Raw genomic sequence first — 14,406 nt, 5'->3', positions numbered from 1 at the left:
CTGTGCAAAAGCTTTTTTATCTTGATGAAATCTCAATAGTTCATTTTTGCCCTTGCTTCCCTTGCCTTTGGTGATGTCTCTAGGAAGAAGTTGCTGTGGCTGAGGTTGAAGAGGTTGCTGCCTGTGTTCTCCTTTAGGATGTTGATGGACTCCTGCCTCACATTGAGGTCTTTCAACCATTTTGAGTCTATCTTTCTGTATGCTGTAAAGAAATGGTCCAGTTTCATTCTTCTGTATGTGGCTGTCCAATTTTACCAACACCATTTGTTGAAGAGACTTTCTTTTTTCCATTGGATATTTTATCCCGCTTTGTCGAAGATTAGTTAACCATAAAGTTGAGGCTCCATTTCTGGGCTCTCTATTCTGTTCCATTGATATATCTGTCTGTTTTTGTGCCAGTACCATACTGTCTTGATGATGACAGCTTTGTAATAGAGCTGGAAGCTCAGAATTGTGATGCCGCCAGCTTTGCTTTTCTTTTTCAACATTCCTCTGGCTATTCGGGGTCTCTTCTGGTTCCATACAAATTTTAGGATTATTGGTTCCATTTCTTTGAAAAAAGTGGATGGCATTTTGATAGGGATTGCATTGAATGTGTAGATTGCTCTAGGTAGCATTGACATCTTCACAATATTTGTTCTTGCAATCCATGATCATGGAAAATTTTTCTATTTCTTTGTGTCTTCCTCAATTTCTTTCATGAGTATTTTACAGTTTTCTGAGAACAGATCCTTTACCTCTTTGGTTAGATTTATTCCTAGGTATCTTATGGTTTCGGGGGCAGTTGTAAATGGGATCAACTACATAAATTCTTTTTCTTCTGTCTTGTTGTGATGTATAGGAATGCCACTGATTTGGGTGCGTTGTTATTATATCCTGCCACTTGAATGAATTCCTGTATGAGTTCTAGCAGTTTTGGGGTGGGGTGGAGTCTTTTGGGTTTTCCACATAAAGTATATCATCTGCAAAGAGTGAGAGTTTGATTTCTTCCTTGCTGATTTGGATGCCTTTGATTTCTTTTTGTTGTCTGATTGATGTGGCTAGGACTTCTAGTACTATGTTGAATGGCAGTGGTGAGAGTGGACATCCCTGCCCTGTTCCTGACCTTAGGGGGAAAGTTCTCAGTTTTTCTCCATTGAGATTGATATTTGCTGTGGGTTTTTCATAGATGGTTTTTATGATATTGAGGTATGTACCCTCTATTCCTAAACTCTGAAGAGTTTTCATCAAGAAAGGATGCTGTACTTTGTCAAATGCTTTTTCTGCATCTATTGAGAGGATCATATGGTTCTTGTTCTTTCTTTTGTTAATGTATTGTATCACATTGATTGATATGCGGATGTTGAACCAACCTTGCAGCGTAGGGATAAATCCCACTTGGTCGTGGTGAATAATCCTTTTAATACACTGATGGATCATATTGGCTAGTATTTTGGTGAGAATTTTTGCATCCATGTTCATCAAGGATATTGGTCTGTAATTCTTTTAGATGGAGTCTTTGTCTGGTTTGGGGATCAAGGTAATGGTGGCCTCATAAAACGAGTTTGAAAGTTTCCTTCCATTTCTATTTTTTGGAAGTGTTTCAGAAGAATAGGTATTAATTCTTCCTTAAATATTTGGTAGAATTCCCCTGGGAAGCCATCTGGCCCTGGGCTTTTGTTTGTTGGGAGATTTTTGATGACTGCTTCAATTACCTTAACAGTTATAGGTCTGTTCAGGTTTTCTATTTCTTTCTGGTTCAGTTTTGTTAGTTGATACACATCTAGGAATGCATCTATTTCTTCCAGATTATCTAATATGCTGGCATAGAGTTGCTCATACTATGTTCTTAGAATTGTTTGTATTTCTTTGGTGTTGGTTGTGATCTCTCCTCTTTCATTCATGATTTTGGTGATTTGGGTCCTTTCTCTTTTTGATAAGTCTGGCAAGGGGTTTATCAATCTTGTTAACTGTTTCAAAGTAACAGCTCCTTGTTTCATTGATCTGTTCTACTGTTCTTTTGGTTTCTATTTCACTGATTTATACTCTGATCTTTATTATTTCTCTTCTCCTGCTGGGTTTAGGCTTTATTTGCTGTTTTTCCTCTAGCTCCTTTAGGTGTAGGATTAGGTTGTGTATTTGAGACCTTTCTTGTTTCTTGAGAAAGGCTTGTGTTGCTATACGCTTTTCTCTTAGGACTGCCTTTGCTGCATCCCAAAGATTTTGAACAGTTGTGTTTTAATTTTCTTTGTTTTCCATGAATTTTTAAAATTCTTCTTTAATTTCCTGGTTGACCCATTCATTTTTTAGTAGGATGCTTTTTAGCTTCCATGTACTTGAATTCTTTCCAACTTTCCTCTTGTGATTGAGTTCTAGTTTCAAAGCATTGTGGTCTGAAAATATGCATGGAATAATCCCAATCTTTTGGTACTGGTTGAAACCTGATTTGTGGCCTAAGCTGTGATCTATTCTGGAGAATATTCCATGGCCACTAGAGAAGAATGTGTATTCTTTTGCTTTGGACAGAATATTCTGAATAGATCTGTGAAATCCATTTGGTCCAGTGTGTCATTTAAAGTCTTTATTTCCTTTATTTCCTTGTTGATCTATTTGATCTATTTCCTTGACAGATCTTAGATGATCTGTCCATTTCGGTGAGGGGGATGTTAAGTCCCCCACTATTATTGTATTGTTGTCAATGTGTTTCTTTGCTTTTTTTATTACCTGGCTTAAATAAGTGGCTGCTTCCATGTTAGGGGCATAGATATTTACAATTGTTAGATCTTCTTGTTGGATAGACCCTTTAAATAGGATATAGTGTCTTTCCTCATCTCTTATTACAGTCTTTGGTTAAAATCTAAATTGCCTGATACAGTGATTACCATCCAGCTTTCTTCTGGTGTCCATTAGCATGGTAAATGATTTTCCACCCCCTCACTTTAAATCTGGGGGTGTCTTTGGGTCTAAAATGAGTCTCTTGCAGACAGGATATCGATGGGTCTTGTTTTTTTTTAATCCAATATGATAGCCTGTGTCTTTTGATTGGGGCATTTAGCCCATTTACATTCAGGGTAACTATTGAAAGATATGAATTTAGTGCCACCGTATTGCCTGTAAGGTGACTGTTACTGTATATTGTGTGTTTTCCTTTCTTGTCTATGTTACTTTTAGGCTCTCTCTTTGCTTAGAGGACCCCTTTCAATATTTCTTGGAGGGCTGGTTTTGTGTTTGCACATTCCTTTAGTTTTTGTTTGTCCTGGAAACTTTGTATCTCTCCTTCTATTTTCAATGGCAGCGTAGCTGGATAGAGTATTCTTGGCTGCATGTTTTTCTCTTTTAGTGCTCTGAATATATCATGCCAGTCTTTCTGGCCTGCCAGGTCTCTGTGGATAAGTCTGTTGCCAGTCTAATGTTTCTACCATTGTAGGTTACAGATCTCTTCTCCCGAGCTGCTTTCAGGATTTTTTCTTTGTCTCTGAGACTCGTCAGTTTTACTATTAGATGTTGGGGTGTTGACCATTTTTATTGATTTTGAGAGGGATTCTCTGTGCCTCCTGGATTTTGATGGCTGTTTCTTTCTCCCAATTAGGGAAGTTCTCTGCTATAATTTGCTCCAATATACCTTCTGCCCCTCTCTTTCTTTTTCTCCTGGGATCCCAATTATTCTAATGTTGTTTCGTCTTATGGTATCACTTATCTCTCGAATTCTGCCCTCGTGATCCAGTAGTTGTTTATCTCTCTTTTTCTCAGCTTCTTTATTTTTCATCATTTGGTCCTTTATATCACTAATTTTTTCTTCTGCTTCATTTATCCCTGCAGTTAGTGCCCTCATTTTTTATTGCACCTCATTAATAGCCTTTTTTATTTCAACCTGGTTAGATTTTCTTTCTTTTATTTCTCCAGAAAGGGTTTTTCTAATAACTTCCATGCTTTTTCAAGCTCAGCTCGTATCTTTAAAATCATCATTCTGAGCTCTATTTCCGACATTTTACTAAAATCCGTATTGATTAGGTCTCTGGCTGTCAGTACTGCCTCTTGTTCTTTTTGTTGAGGTGATTTTTTTCCATCTTGTCATTTTGTCCAAAGGAGAATAGATGAATGAGAGAACAAAGTGCTAACATGGTAACAACATTCCAGAAAATATACACTAAACAAATGAGAAAATATCTTCCAGAAAGTGGTTGCTTTTCTATTCAGTGAGTTGTTGCTATTCTTTTCTTCGATCTCCTGTTGAGTTCGTAGGTGTTCATAACTGTTTGATCCTTATCCAGCTGAATTCAGGTCTCCTACTCCTCTGCCATCTTCTCCTCCCCTCCAAGGAAATATTAGTCTTAAATGACACATTAAATCAGATAGATTTAACATTTTTACAAAACATTTCATCCAAAAGAAACATACACATTTTTTCTCAAATGCACATAGAATATTATCCAGGATAGACTATATTTTAGAATCCAAAACAAGTGTTAAAATTTTTTAAAAGATTGAAATCATATCAAGCATCTTTTATGACCACATGATATGAAACCAGAAGTCAATTACAAAAAGAAAACGGGAAAATTCACAAGTATGTGAAGATGAAACAATATCTTATTGAAAAAACAATGGATCAAAGAAAAATCAAAAAAGAAAATAAAACTGTGGAGACAAATGAAATGGAAATACAACATACCAAAATATATGGGATACATCATGATTAAGTGGGATTTATCCCAGGGATTAAAAGATGGTTAGTCCTCTGCAAATCAATCAATGTGTTAAACCACATTTACAAAATGAAAGCTAAAAGTCATACAATCACCTCAATAGTTGTAGAGAAACCCTGTGACAAATTTCAACATCCACTTATGATAAAAAAAAAAAACTCTCAACAAACTAGGTATAGAGGAAATTTATCTCAAAATAATAAAGGCTAGATATGTCAAGCCCATGGTTAGCATCATACTTAGAGGTGGAAAGCTGAAAGCTTTCCCCTCAGATCAGGAACAAGACAAGGATGCTCACTCTTATCAGTTTATTTAACATAGTATTGTAAGTCTGAGCCAGAATAATTAGGCAAGAAGAAAAAATAAAAGTTGTCCAAATTTGAGAGGAAGAAGCAAAACTGTCTCAAATTGGAAACAGCATGATATGATATATACAAAACCTTAAAGACTGAATCAAAAAAAGAAACCTGTTAGAATTGATAAATGAACTCATAAACTTTCAGGATACAAAATCAATACACAACAATAGTTTCAATTCTATACACTAATAACAAACAGAAAGGGAAATTTAAAAAAATTTCATTTATAATTACATCACAAAGACTAAAACACCAAAGAACAAATTTATGCAAATAGCTGAAATTTATACTGAAAACCCTCAGACATTGAAGAAAGAAACTGAAGACATACATAAATGGAATTATATACCATGCTCATGGATTGGAAGAATTAATATTGTTAAAACCTCCATAATATCTAAAGCAGTCTATACATTAAATGCAAACCTTATTAAAGTTATGTGAAATAAAACAAAGAATCCTAAATGTTGTATGGAACCACAAAATATCTTGAATAGCCAAAACAATCTTGAGCAAGAAGGGTAAATCTGGAGACATCATCTTCCCTGATTTCAAACAATATTACAGTTATAGTTATCAAAACAGTATGTATTAGCATAAAAACAAAAACACCATTCAATAGAACAGAATAGAGTGGCTCCTGGGAAGCTCAGTCAGTTAAGTGTCTGACTCTCGATTTTGGCTCAGGTCATGATCTGAGGGTCGTGAGATTGAGCCCTGTGTTAGGCTACAAATTGAGCATAAAATCTACTTAAGATTCTCTCTCCCTCTCCCTCCACCCCTCGCCTCTCTCTCTCTCTCTCAAAAACAACAACAACAACAACAACAACAACAGAGAGCCCAGAAATATATCCATGTACACATGGTAAATTAATTTATCAAAGGAGCCATGAATATACCATGGGGAAAGGACCATCTTTGCAATTAATGGTGTTAGAAAATCTGGACAGTCATATGCAAAAAAAAAATGAAACTAGACTATTTTGCAGAACTATATACAAAAATTAACTCAGCATGGATTAAAGATATTAATTTAGACTTGAAATCATACAATTCCCAGAAGGAAAAATAATAGGCAACAAGATCCTTGTTATTAGAATTAGTGATATGTTTTTTTTATTTGACACCAAAAGCAAACGTAACAAAAGGAAAATTGAATATGTAGGATTACATCAAACTAATACGCTACTTCACAACAAAGAAAACATCCACAAAATGAACAGGCAAACCAACTATGGGAGAAAATGTTTGCAAATTATATTTCTGATAAGGGGTTAATATCAAAAATATATAAAGGACTCATACAACTTCATAACCACCAGCACCACCATCACTACCATCACAACAATAAAACCCATGCAATCTGATTTAAAAATGGGCAGAAGATCTGAATAGACATTTTGTCAAAGACATATGGATGTCCAACAGGTACATGAAAAGGTGCTCAAAATCACAAATCATTATAGAAATATAAATTAATACCACTCCAAAATATCACCTCACACCTGTTAGAATGGATAATAAAAGCATAAGAATTAGCACGTATTGGTGAGGATGTGGAGAAAATGGAAGCCTTGTGCATTGCTGGTGGAAATGTAAATTTGGGCGGCCACTATGGAAAACACTAAGAAAATTTTTTTAAAAATCAAAAAGAACTACTATATGATCCAGCAATTCCACTTCTGGATATTTTTCTGAAGAAAAGAGAAACACCAAATTGATAAGATATATACATCCCCATCTTTATCACTGTATTATTTATAATGGCCAGATATGGAAACAACCTAAGTGTTCATAGACTAACAAATTATTTTTTAAAAAATGTAAATACACATACATACAATGCAGTATTATTCAGCCATAAAAAGGGAAATTGCCATTTGTGACAACATGGATAGATCTTGATGACCTTATGCTAAGTGTAATCAGTCAGACAAAGAAAGACAATTACCATATGATCTTACTTATATGTGGAATTAAAAAAAAAAAACTCAAAATACAGAGAGAAGATTAATTACTACCAGAGGTGGATGGCGAGGAAGGTGAAATAGGTGAAGGTGGTCTAAAGGAACAAACTTACAGGTGTAAAATAAATAAAGCATTTAGATGTAATGTACAGCATAGTGACTATATTTAATCATACAGTATTGCATATTTGAAATTTGTTAAGACAGTAGATCTTACAAATTCTCATCATGAGAAAAAATGTCATAATTATGTATGGCAATGAATGTTAACTAATATTGCTGTGATGATTATTTTGCAATATATATGAATACTGGGTGGTTATGTTCTGTACCTGAAAGTAATAAAATGTCATGTGACCATTATATATAAAAAATAGGCATAAACATAAGTTCTAAAACCATAAATCTTATAAGGAAAAACAGGTTAGAAGAGTCTGGACATTGTACTGGGCAAAGATTTCTTGATATAATACTAAAAGTCCAAGTGACAAACCTAAAATAGATGGGTGTGACATCAAACAAAAGTCTTCTGCACAGGAAAGTAAACAATTAACATAATACAAAGGCAACTAGGGAAGGGAAGAGATATCTGCAGACCTCATTTTACATAAATGGTTAATATCCAAAATATTTAAGGACCTCATAAAACTCAATAGCAAAATAAAACAAACAACAACAAAAATTAAAAATGAGCAAAGGAACTGAGTAGATATTTCTCCAAAGGAGACATACAAATGGTCACAGATATATAAAACTGACCATCACTAATCATCAGGGAAATGCAAGTCAAACCCACAATAGATATCACCTTCCACCTGTTAGAATAACTATTATTAACAAAAACAAAAAGAGTAAGTGCTGGTGAGAATGTGGAGAGAGGGTAATCCTTGTATATTCTTGGTTAGAATTTAAACTGATGCAGACATTTTGGAAAACAATATATAGGTACCTAAAAAATTTGAAAGCTAATTATCATTTGATTCAGCAATCCCACTTCTGGGTGTATAACCACATGAATTGAAATCTGGATCTCAGTAAGATTTGAGCTTTCTTTTTTTTTTTAAGATTTATTTACTAGAGAGAGTGGGGAGGGGCATAGGGAGAGAATATTCAAGAAGACTCCTGCTGAGTGTGGAGCCCAACATGGGGCTTTATCTCATGAACCATGAGATCAGTACCTAAAACTAAAACAAGAGTCATTCCCTTAACCGACTGAGCCCCCCCAGGCACCCTGACATATTCATGTTTATTGTCATATTATTCACAGTAGCCAACATATGGAAAAAAATTAATGACTATCAAACAATGAATGGATAAACAATGTGACAAAATATGAAATGTGGTATATGATGGAATATTATGCAATGTTAAAAACATAAGGACATCTTTTTTTTTTCTTTTCTTAAATAAGAACATCTTGTCATTTAATACATGGATGTGTCTGGAGGACCTTAAACTAAGTTAAATATGTCTGACTGAGAAAGACAACCACACATGATTTCAGCCATATGTGGAATTTAAAAACACAAATGAATAAATTAAAATCAGAATCAGACCTACAAATACAGAGAACAAAGTCATAGTTACCAGAGGGAAGAGGGGTGGAGTGATAGGCAAAATGGGTGAAAGGGAGTGGAAAATACAGACTTCCAGATATGGAATGAAAAAGTCACAAGAATAAAAGACACAGCATAATGAATATAGTCAATATCTTAATAGTGTTGTGTGGTGACAGATGGTAGTTATAGTTGTGGTAAGAATAGCATAATATATACACTTGTCAAATTACATATTGTACAGTAGAAACTAATGTCACATTGTATTTCCACTATACTCAATTAAAAAAAATCAGTTGGAAGAAAGAAAAGAAAAAAAACTATGAAGTATTTAGCCCAGTGACTAGTACACAGTAAACCTCACAAAATGAAAAAAATAGATAAATATACAGGGCTAACATACATACATTTGTACAAATATATACCTATACACATATATACATATATATACACACATTCACGTGCATGCGGGTTAATTACTCATCTAACATCTGTCTTGCATACAGAGTATAATTCACCATTCATAAATGGTTAGTTAGGATTTCATAAGTGTGCCTGATCTTTACATCTTCTGGTTTCAGTCTATAGAACTACCTTTATCCAGAGACCTTCAGTGCAAAATCTTGGTTGATTTTCTTTAACGTTTATCCAGGGAAATTAATTGTTAGCTGGACAATTCAGAGCTTTGCTTAAGATGTTAACTGGTATTTATCATTAGCTCTAACATACACATATGTTGTCAGCATGTTTTTATAACTCAAAGTTAGAACCTTTAATCTAGCAATGAATTGCTAACCCACATAACTGGAGCATCTCTGAAAACTGACTTCTATATATAGAGAATAATCAATTCTCTTAATCCTATGGAAAACAAACTTCAGTGGTTAAGAATTGATAACAATGCCTTATTTTATCCTTTACATTGCAACTTTATAGCACTTATGTTTAGAGCATGGCAGAATTACACTATAATTGAACTGTAATGACTCACTCTCTGGAAATCATTTAGAAAAAAATGTGTGGCATCTTCTGTCTTTTCTCTGAAGATATACAGTATTAGTGAGTAAATTGTAGTATAAGAAACTGGTTTTCTATAAAACTTGGTATCACCAAGGTTTCTGTCTAGAGCAAAAATGACAGATGTAACATTAACATTTTTCACAATGGAAAGACCTAGTCATTCCAACCAACATGGAGTTCATACTTGTTAGCAAGTACCCATTTGAACATTACTACCTAGTGGTCCCAAACAAATTATTTAACCTGTTGGTGACTTAGTGTCCTTCTCTGTAAAATGGAGATAATATGAATACCTGCCCTGTAGTCAGCAATACTATGTTGCACACATAAAAATTTGTTAAGAAGGTTGATCTAATGATAGGTGCTCTTACCACAATAAAATAAATGTATCAACAACAAGAACAAAGAAAAAAATCATATCTTCCTTAAAGGGTTTAATAGGTTTGAATAAATTAATATACAGAGCAACATTATAATAATGACTGGCACATAGTGTAAAATAAATAAATAAAATATGTATTAAAAATTAAAGTGGAATATTTGTAAAAACAAGAACAAACAATTCAAGCTTCTCCACCTAATTCATATTGGTTTATGACTAAATTTGTAATAATTCTAATTATAGTCCTTAATGACCTTTGGAGGGTTCAGGAACACTGAGGGCTGGTTTTCATGGGTTAAAAATTATTTCTTTGGCCAAATGCAAGTGGCATCATAAGCACAAGCACAAACACTTGAATGCATTCTGAAATTTGCACATTTTAAACTACTTCAGTGCACAGCTACTTACATGGCACTGTAAGCAAGTGCACTTGAGTGCCAGAAAAACTTCATTTGTTGTTTGTATTCTAGATACTGTTCTTTCATGTCTAGTAATTCTGGGTATTATGCAGTATATATAATTTGATTGAGTTTCCCAACTGCACAGTTCTTGTAAATCCTTTTTTGTATAGGCTATGGAAAATAAATATTTTATTTAAAAAAACACATCATTCTAAAATATTTTCATCTATTTTCTTTTGCTTGAGATAGAGTAAAAATTCGTCTATGGAAAAACATGGTTTCATAGAATGTTTTATTTTGTTTTGCCCCATTTTCTTTCCCAAATCTACAGTGCTCTAAATGAAACCATCAAATGTGTGTCATTATAGTCCAAGAAATTGAAGGGTGATATTATACTTCTCAATTATTTTTAAAAGTTAAATAGTGTACATACTTTATTCATTCCATTTTACTGCAACAAAAAAAATTCTAAACAAATTTTCCAACACTGTTTCCTAAAATACTGCAAGGTCCTTATTTTATAGTTATGAAAGAATTGAGTATGTCAAGAAAAAAAGGGAATCTCTACTTTTGAAACCAACTGATAATTCACAAATTGCCATAGCTAATTGGAAACTGGTAAACATGCAACCAAGTTTGTGGTTTTAAGGAACAAACTCAACAAGGCCCTACTTATACCCTAAAAGCCCCTAATTTCATTTGGTATGATCCAGTCCACAGAGATCAACACTATCCATCTCATTGTCCTCACTCACTTGGTCACCATACCTCTAATGTTGCTCTTTTCCGATTGATTCCTACTGATTTAACTATTCTAAAATCCAAATCTGCAAAGGCAAGGGAAATAAAAGCAAAAATGAACTTTTGGGACTTCATCAAGATGAAAATCTTCTGCACAGCAAAGGAAACAGTCAACCAAACAAAGAGGCAACCCACAGAATGGGACAAGATAATTGCAAATGACACTACAGATAAAAGGCTGGTATCCAAGATCTACAAAGAACTCAAACTCAACACCCAAAAAACAAATAATCAAGTGAAAAAAATGGACAGAAGACATGAACAGACATTTCTCAAAAGAAGACATACAATGGCTAACAGACACATGAAAAATTGTTCAACATCATTAGCCATCAGGGAAATTCAAATCAAAACCACATTGAGATACCACCTTACACCAGGTAGAATGGCAAAAATTGACAAGGCAGGAAACAACAAATGTTGGAGAGGATGTGGAGAAAGGGGACCCCTCTTACACTGTTGGTGGGCATGCAAGTTGGTACAGCCACTTTGGAAAACAGTATAGAGGTTCCTCAAGACATTAAAAATAGAACTACCCTAGAACCCAGCAATTGCACTACTGAGTATTTACCCCAAAGATAGAGATGCAGTGTAAAGAAGGGGCACATACACCCCAATGTTTATAGCAGCAATGACCACAATAGCCAAACTGTGGAAGGAGGCAAGATGCCCTTCAACAGATGAATGGATAAAGAAGATGTGGTGCATATATACAGTGGAATATTACTCAGCCATCAGAAAGAATGAATACCCACCATCTGCACTGACATGGATGGAACAGGAGGGGGATTATGCTAAGTGAAATAAGTCAAGCAAAGAAAGATAATTTTCATACAGTTTCACTTATTTGTGGAACATAAGGAATAGCATGGAGGACATTAGGAATAGGAAAGGAAAAATGAAGGAGGGAAATCAGGGGGAGATGAACCATGAGAAACTATGGACTCTGGGAAACAAACTGAGGATTTTAGAGAGGAGGGGGTGGGGGGATGGGTTAGCACGATGATAGGTATTAAGGAGGGCACATATTGCTTGGGGCACTGGATGATATGTGCAAACAGTGAAACATGGAACACTACATCAAAAACTAATGATGTACTGTATGGTGACTAACATAACATAATAAAATAACGAAAATCCAAACCTGATAATTTTATTATTATTTGTAAATACTTGCATCAAAAAAGGGCAGGAAATGACGCTATAAAATGAATATGGAAGGAGGACCCACTAGAACATTTTTCTCCTGCTTGACCAACCACCTGAACTTTGCTCATAGTGTTCTTTTTCTGTGGCATTATGTCCTTGAGCAAGAGCCCTGGTCCCAACCTCCTGTACTCATATGAAAGCAGCATTTAGTCACCATTCAACACAGAGATCTAGGGTCTCCTTTCAGCCTCTTTGTTTAGTCGAACTCAACTGAACTCACATGTCATAGGTAGAATTGGTGTGTCCTTATAAACTCTACACTTGTGGCATCTGGGTGGCTCAGTTAGTTAAGCATCTGCCTTCAACTCAGGTCATTATCCCCAGGTCCTGGGATTGAGCCCTGCATTGGGCTCCCTGCTCAGGGGGGAGACTATTTCTCCTTCTCCCTCTGCCTTTGCCACCCCCCCACTCATGCTCTCTGGCTCTATGTGTCTGTCAAATAAATAAATAAAATCTTTAAAAAAGGCAGTCCCTTTTGTGCCCGGTTAAACCTCCAGGCTTTTAACCGGTTTGTTTGCCCTTATTTGTCATTCAATTCCAGCTGCCTAGAGCAGTTAACACACAGGCTCTGAGTGGAGCAAGAATATTGAGGATGGTGAACAAGGCTGCCGACGCTGTCAACAAAATGACAATCAAGATGAATGAATCGGATGCATGGTTTGAAAGAAAAGCAGCAGCAATTTGAAAATCTGGATCAGCAACTTAGGAAACTTCATGCTAGTGTCGAAGCCTTGGTCTGTCATAGAAAAGAGCTTTCAGCCAACACAGCTGCCTTTGCTAAAAGTGCCGCCATGTTAGGTAACTCAGAGGACCATACTGCTTTATCTAGAGCTTTGTCTCAGCTTGCGGAGGTGGAGGAGAAGATAGACCAGTTACATCAAGAACAAGCTTTTGCTGACTTTTATATGTTTTCAGAACTGCTTAGTGACTACATTTGTCTTATTGCCCCAGTGAAAGGTGTGTTTGACCATTGAATGAAGTGCTGGCAGAAATGGGAAGATGCTCAAATTACTTTGCTCAAAAAACGTGAAACTGGGGCAAAAATGATGGTTGCTAATAAACCAGATAAAATACAGCAAGCTAAAAATGAAATAAGAGAGTGGGAGGCAAAAGTACAACAAGGAGAAAGAGATTTTGAACAGATCTCTAAAACAATTCGAAAAGAAGTGGGAAGATTTGAGAAAGAACGAGTGAAAGATTTTAAAACTGTATTATCAAGTACTTAGAATCATTAGAACAAACACAGCAACAGCTGATAAAATACTGGGAGGCATTCTTGCCTGAAGCCAAAGCCATTGCCTAGCAAGAAGATTTCTGTTACGAAGATCTTGGATGTTTGTTCCAGTTATGCTGAATTCCACAGTGAAATCATTTAAAACCATCTAAATGAACCACTCTATATTTTATGAAAAAAAAATCTTTAAAAAAATAAGCTGTACCCTTTCCACATGAGGCTCAAAACCATTTGTGTATTTTATTACAAATATTTGCACAAACTGCACCTACATATCAAACTCCTAAGGGGCAATAGTAAATAACATTTGTTATTTATATTAAATTCAGTTAGCTATTAGTTATTTTTTATTATAATATAGCATGATACGTTTTTTGAACAAATGAAGGATTGGGTGTGTTTGATAGTCTTCCTCTGGTTCTTTGTACAATAAGTGACATCCTTTAAATATCAGCTGTGATACCACCTTATGCTGAAAAGCTTCCCTAAGCCCTTCTTTTGGGATTAATGCTTTTCCCACAGTACCTTCTACTACAATGGACTAATGATTTCAGAGTGGTAACAGCCACTGGATGTTTTCAGGTTTGGAACCTAAAGAACAAAATTGCCCTAATTAAATGTAGGCAAACAACCTGATTGTTGCAGTAATGATCAGCCATGTTAACATGTGCATGATTTCCAAGATTTGTCACTTACACTGTCACTATGCAGCAAGGACAAATTTTTAAAATAGCCAAAAGTCTGATTCTTTGTGTTTTATTCTTAAGTAATTTCAAACTTACAGAAAAATAG

General features: G+C 35.1%; 1 pseudogene; it reads left to right on the top strand.

Annotated features, from left to right (window-relative positions):
- The first annotated feature begins 7,074 nt into the window (after window positions 1-7,074).
- Window positions 7,075-13,769, top strand: LOC113928631 (annotated as a pseudogene).
- Window positions 13,770-14,406: the final 637 nt, after the last annotated feature.

This window comes from Zalophus californianus, chromosome 5 (assembly GCF_009762305.2).
Source record: "Zalophus californianus isolate mZalCal1 chromosome 5, mZalCal1.pri.v2, whole genome shotgun sequence".
NCBI classification, from domain to species: Eukaryota; Metazoa; Chordata; class Mammalia; order Carnivora; family Otariidae; genus Zalophus; species Zalophus californianus.
Note: the sequence above shows the minus strand (reverse complement) of the source record. Positions and strands in the feature narration are given on the sequence as shown.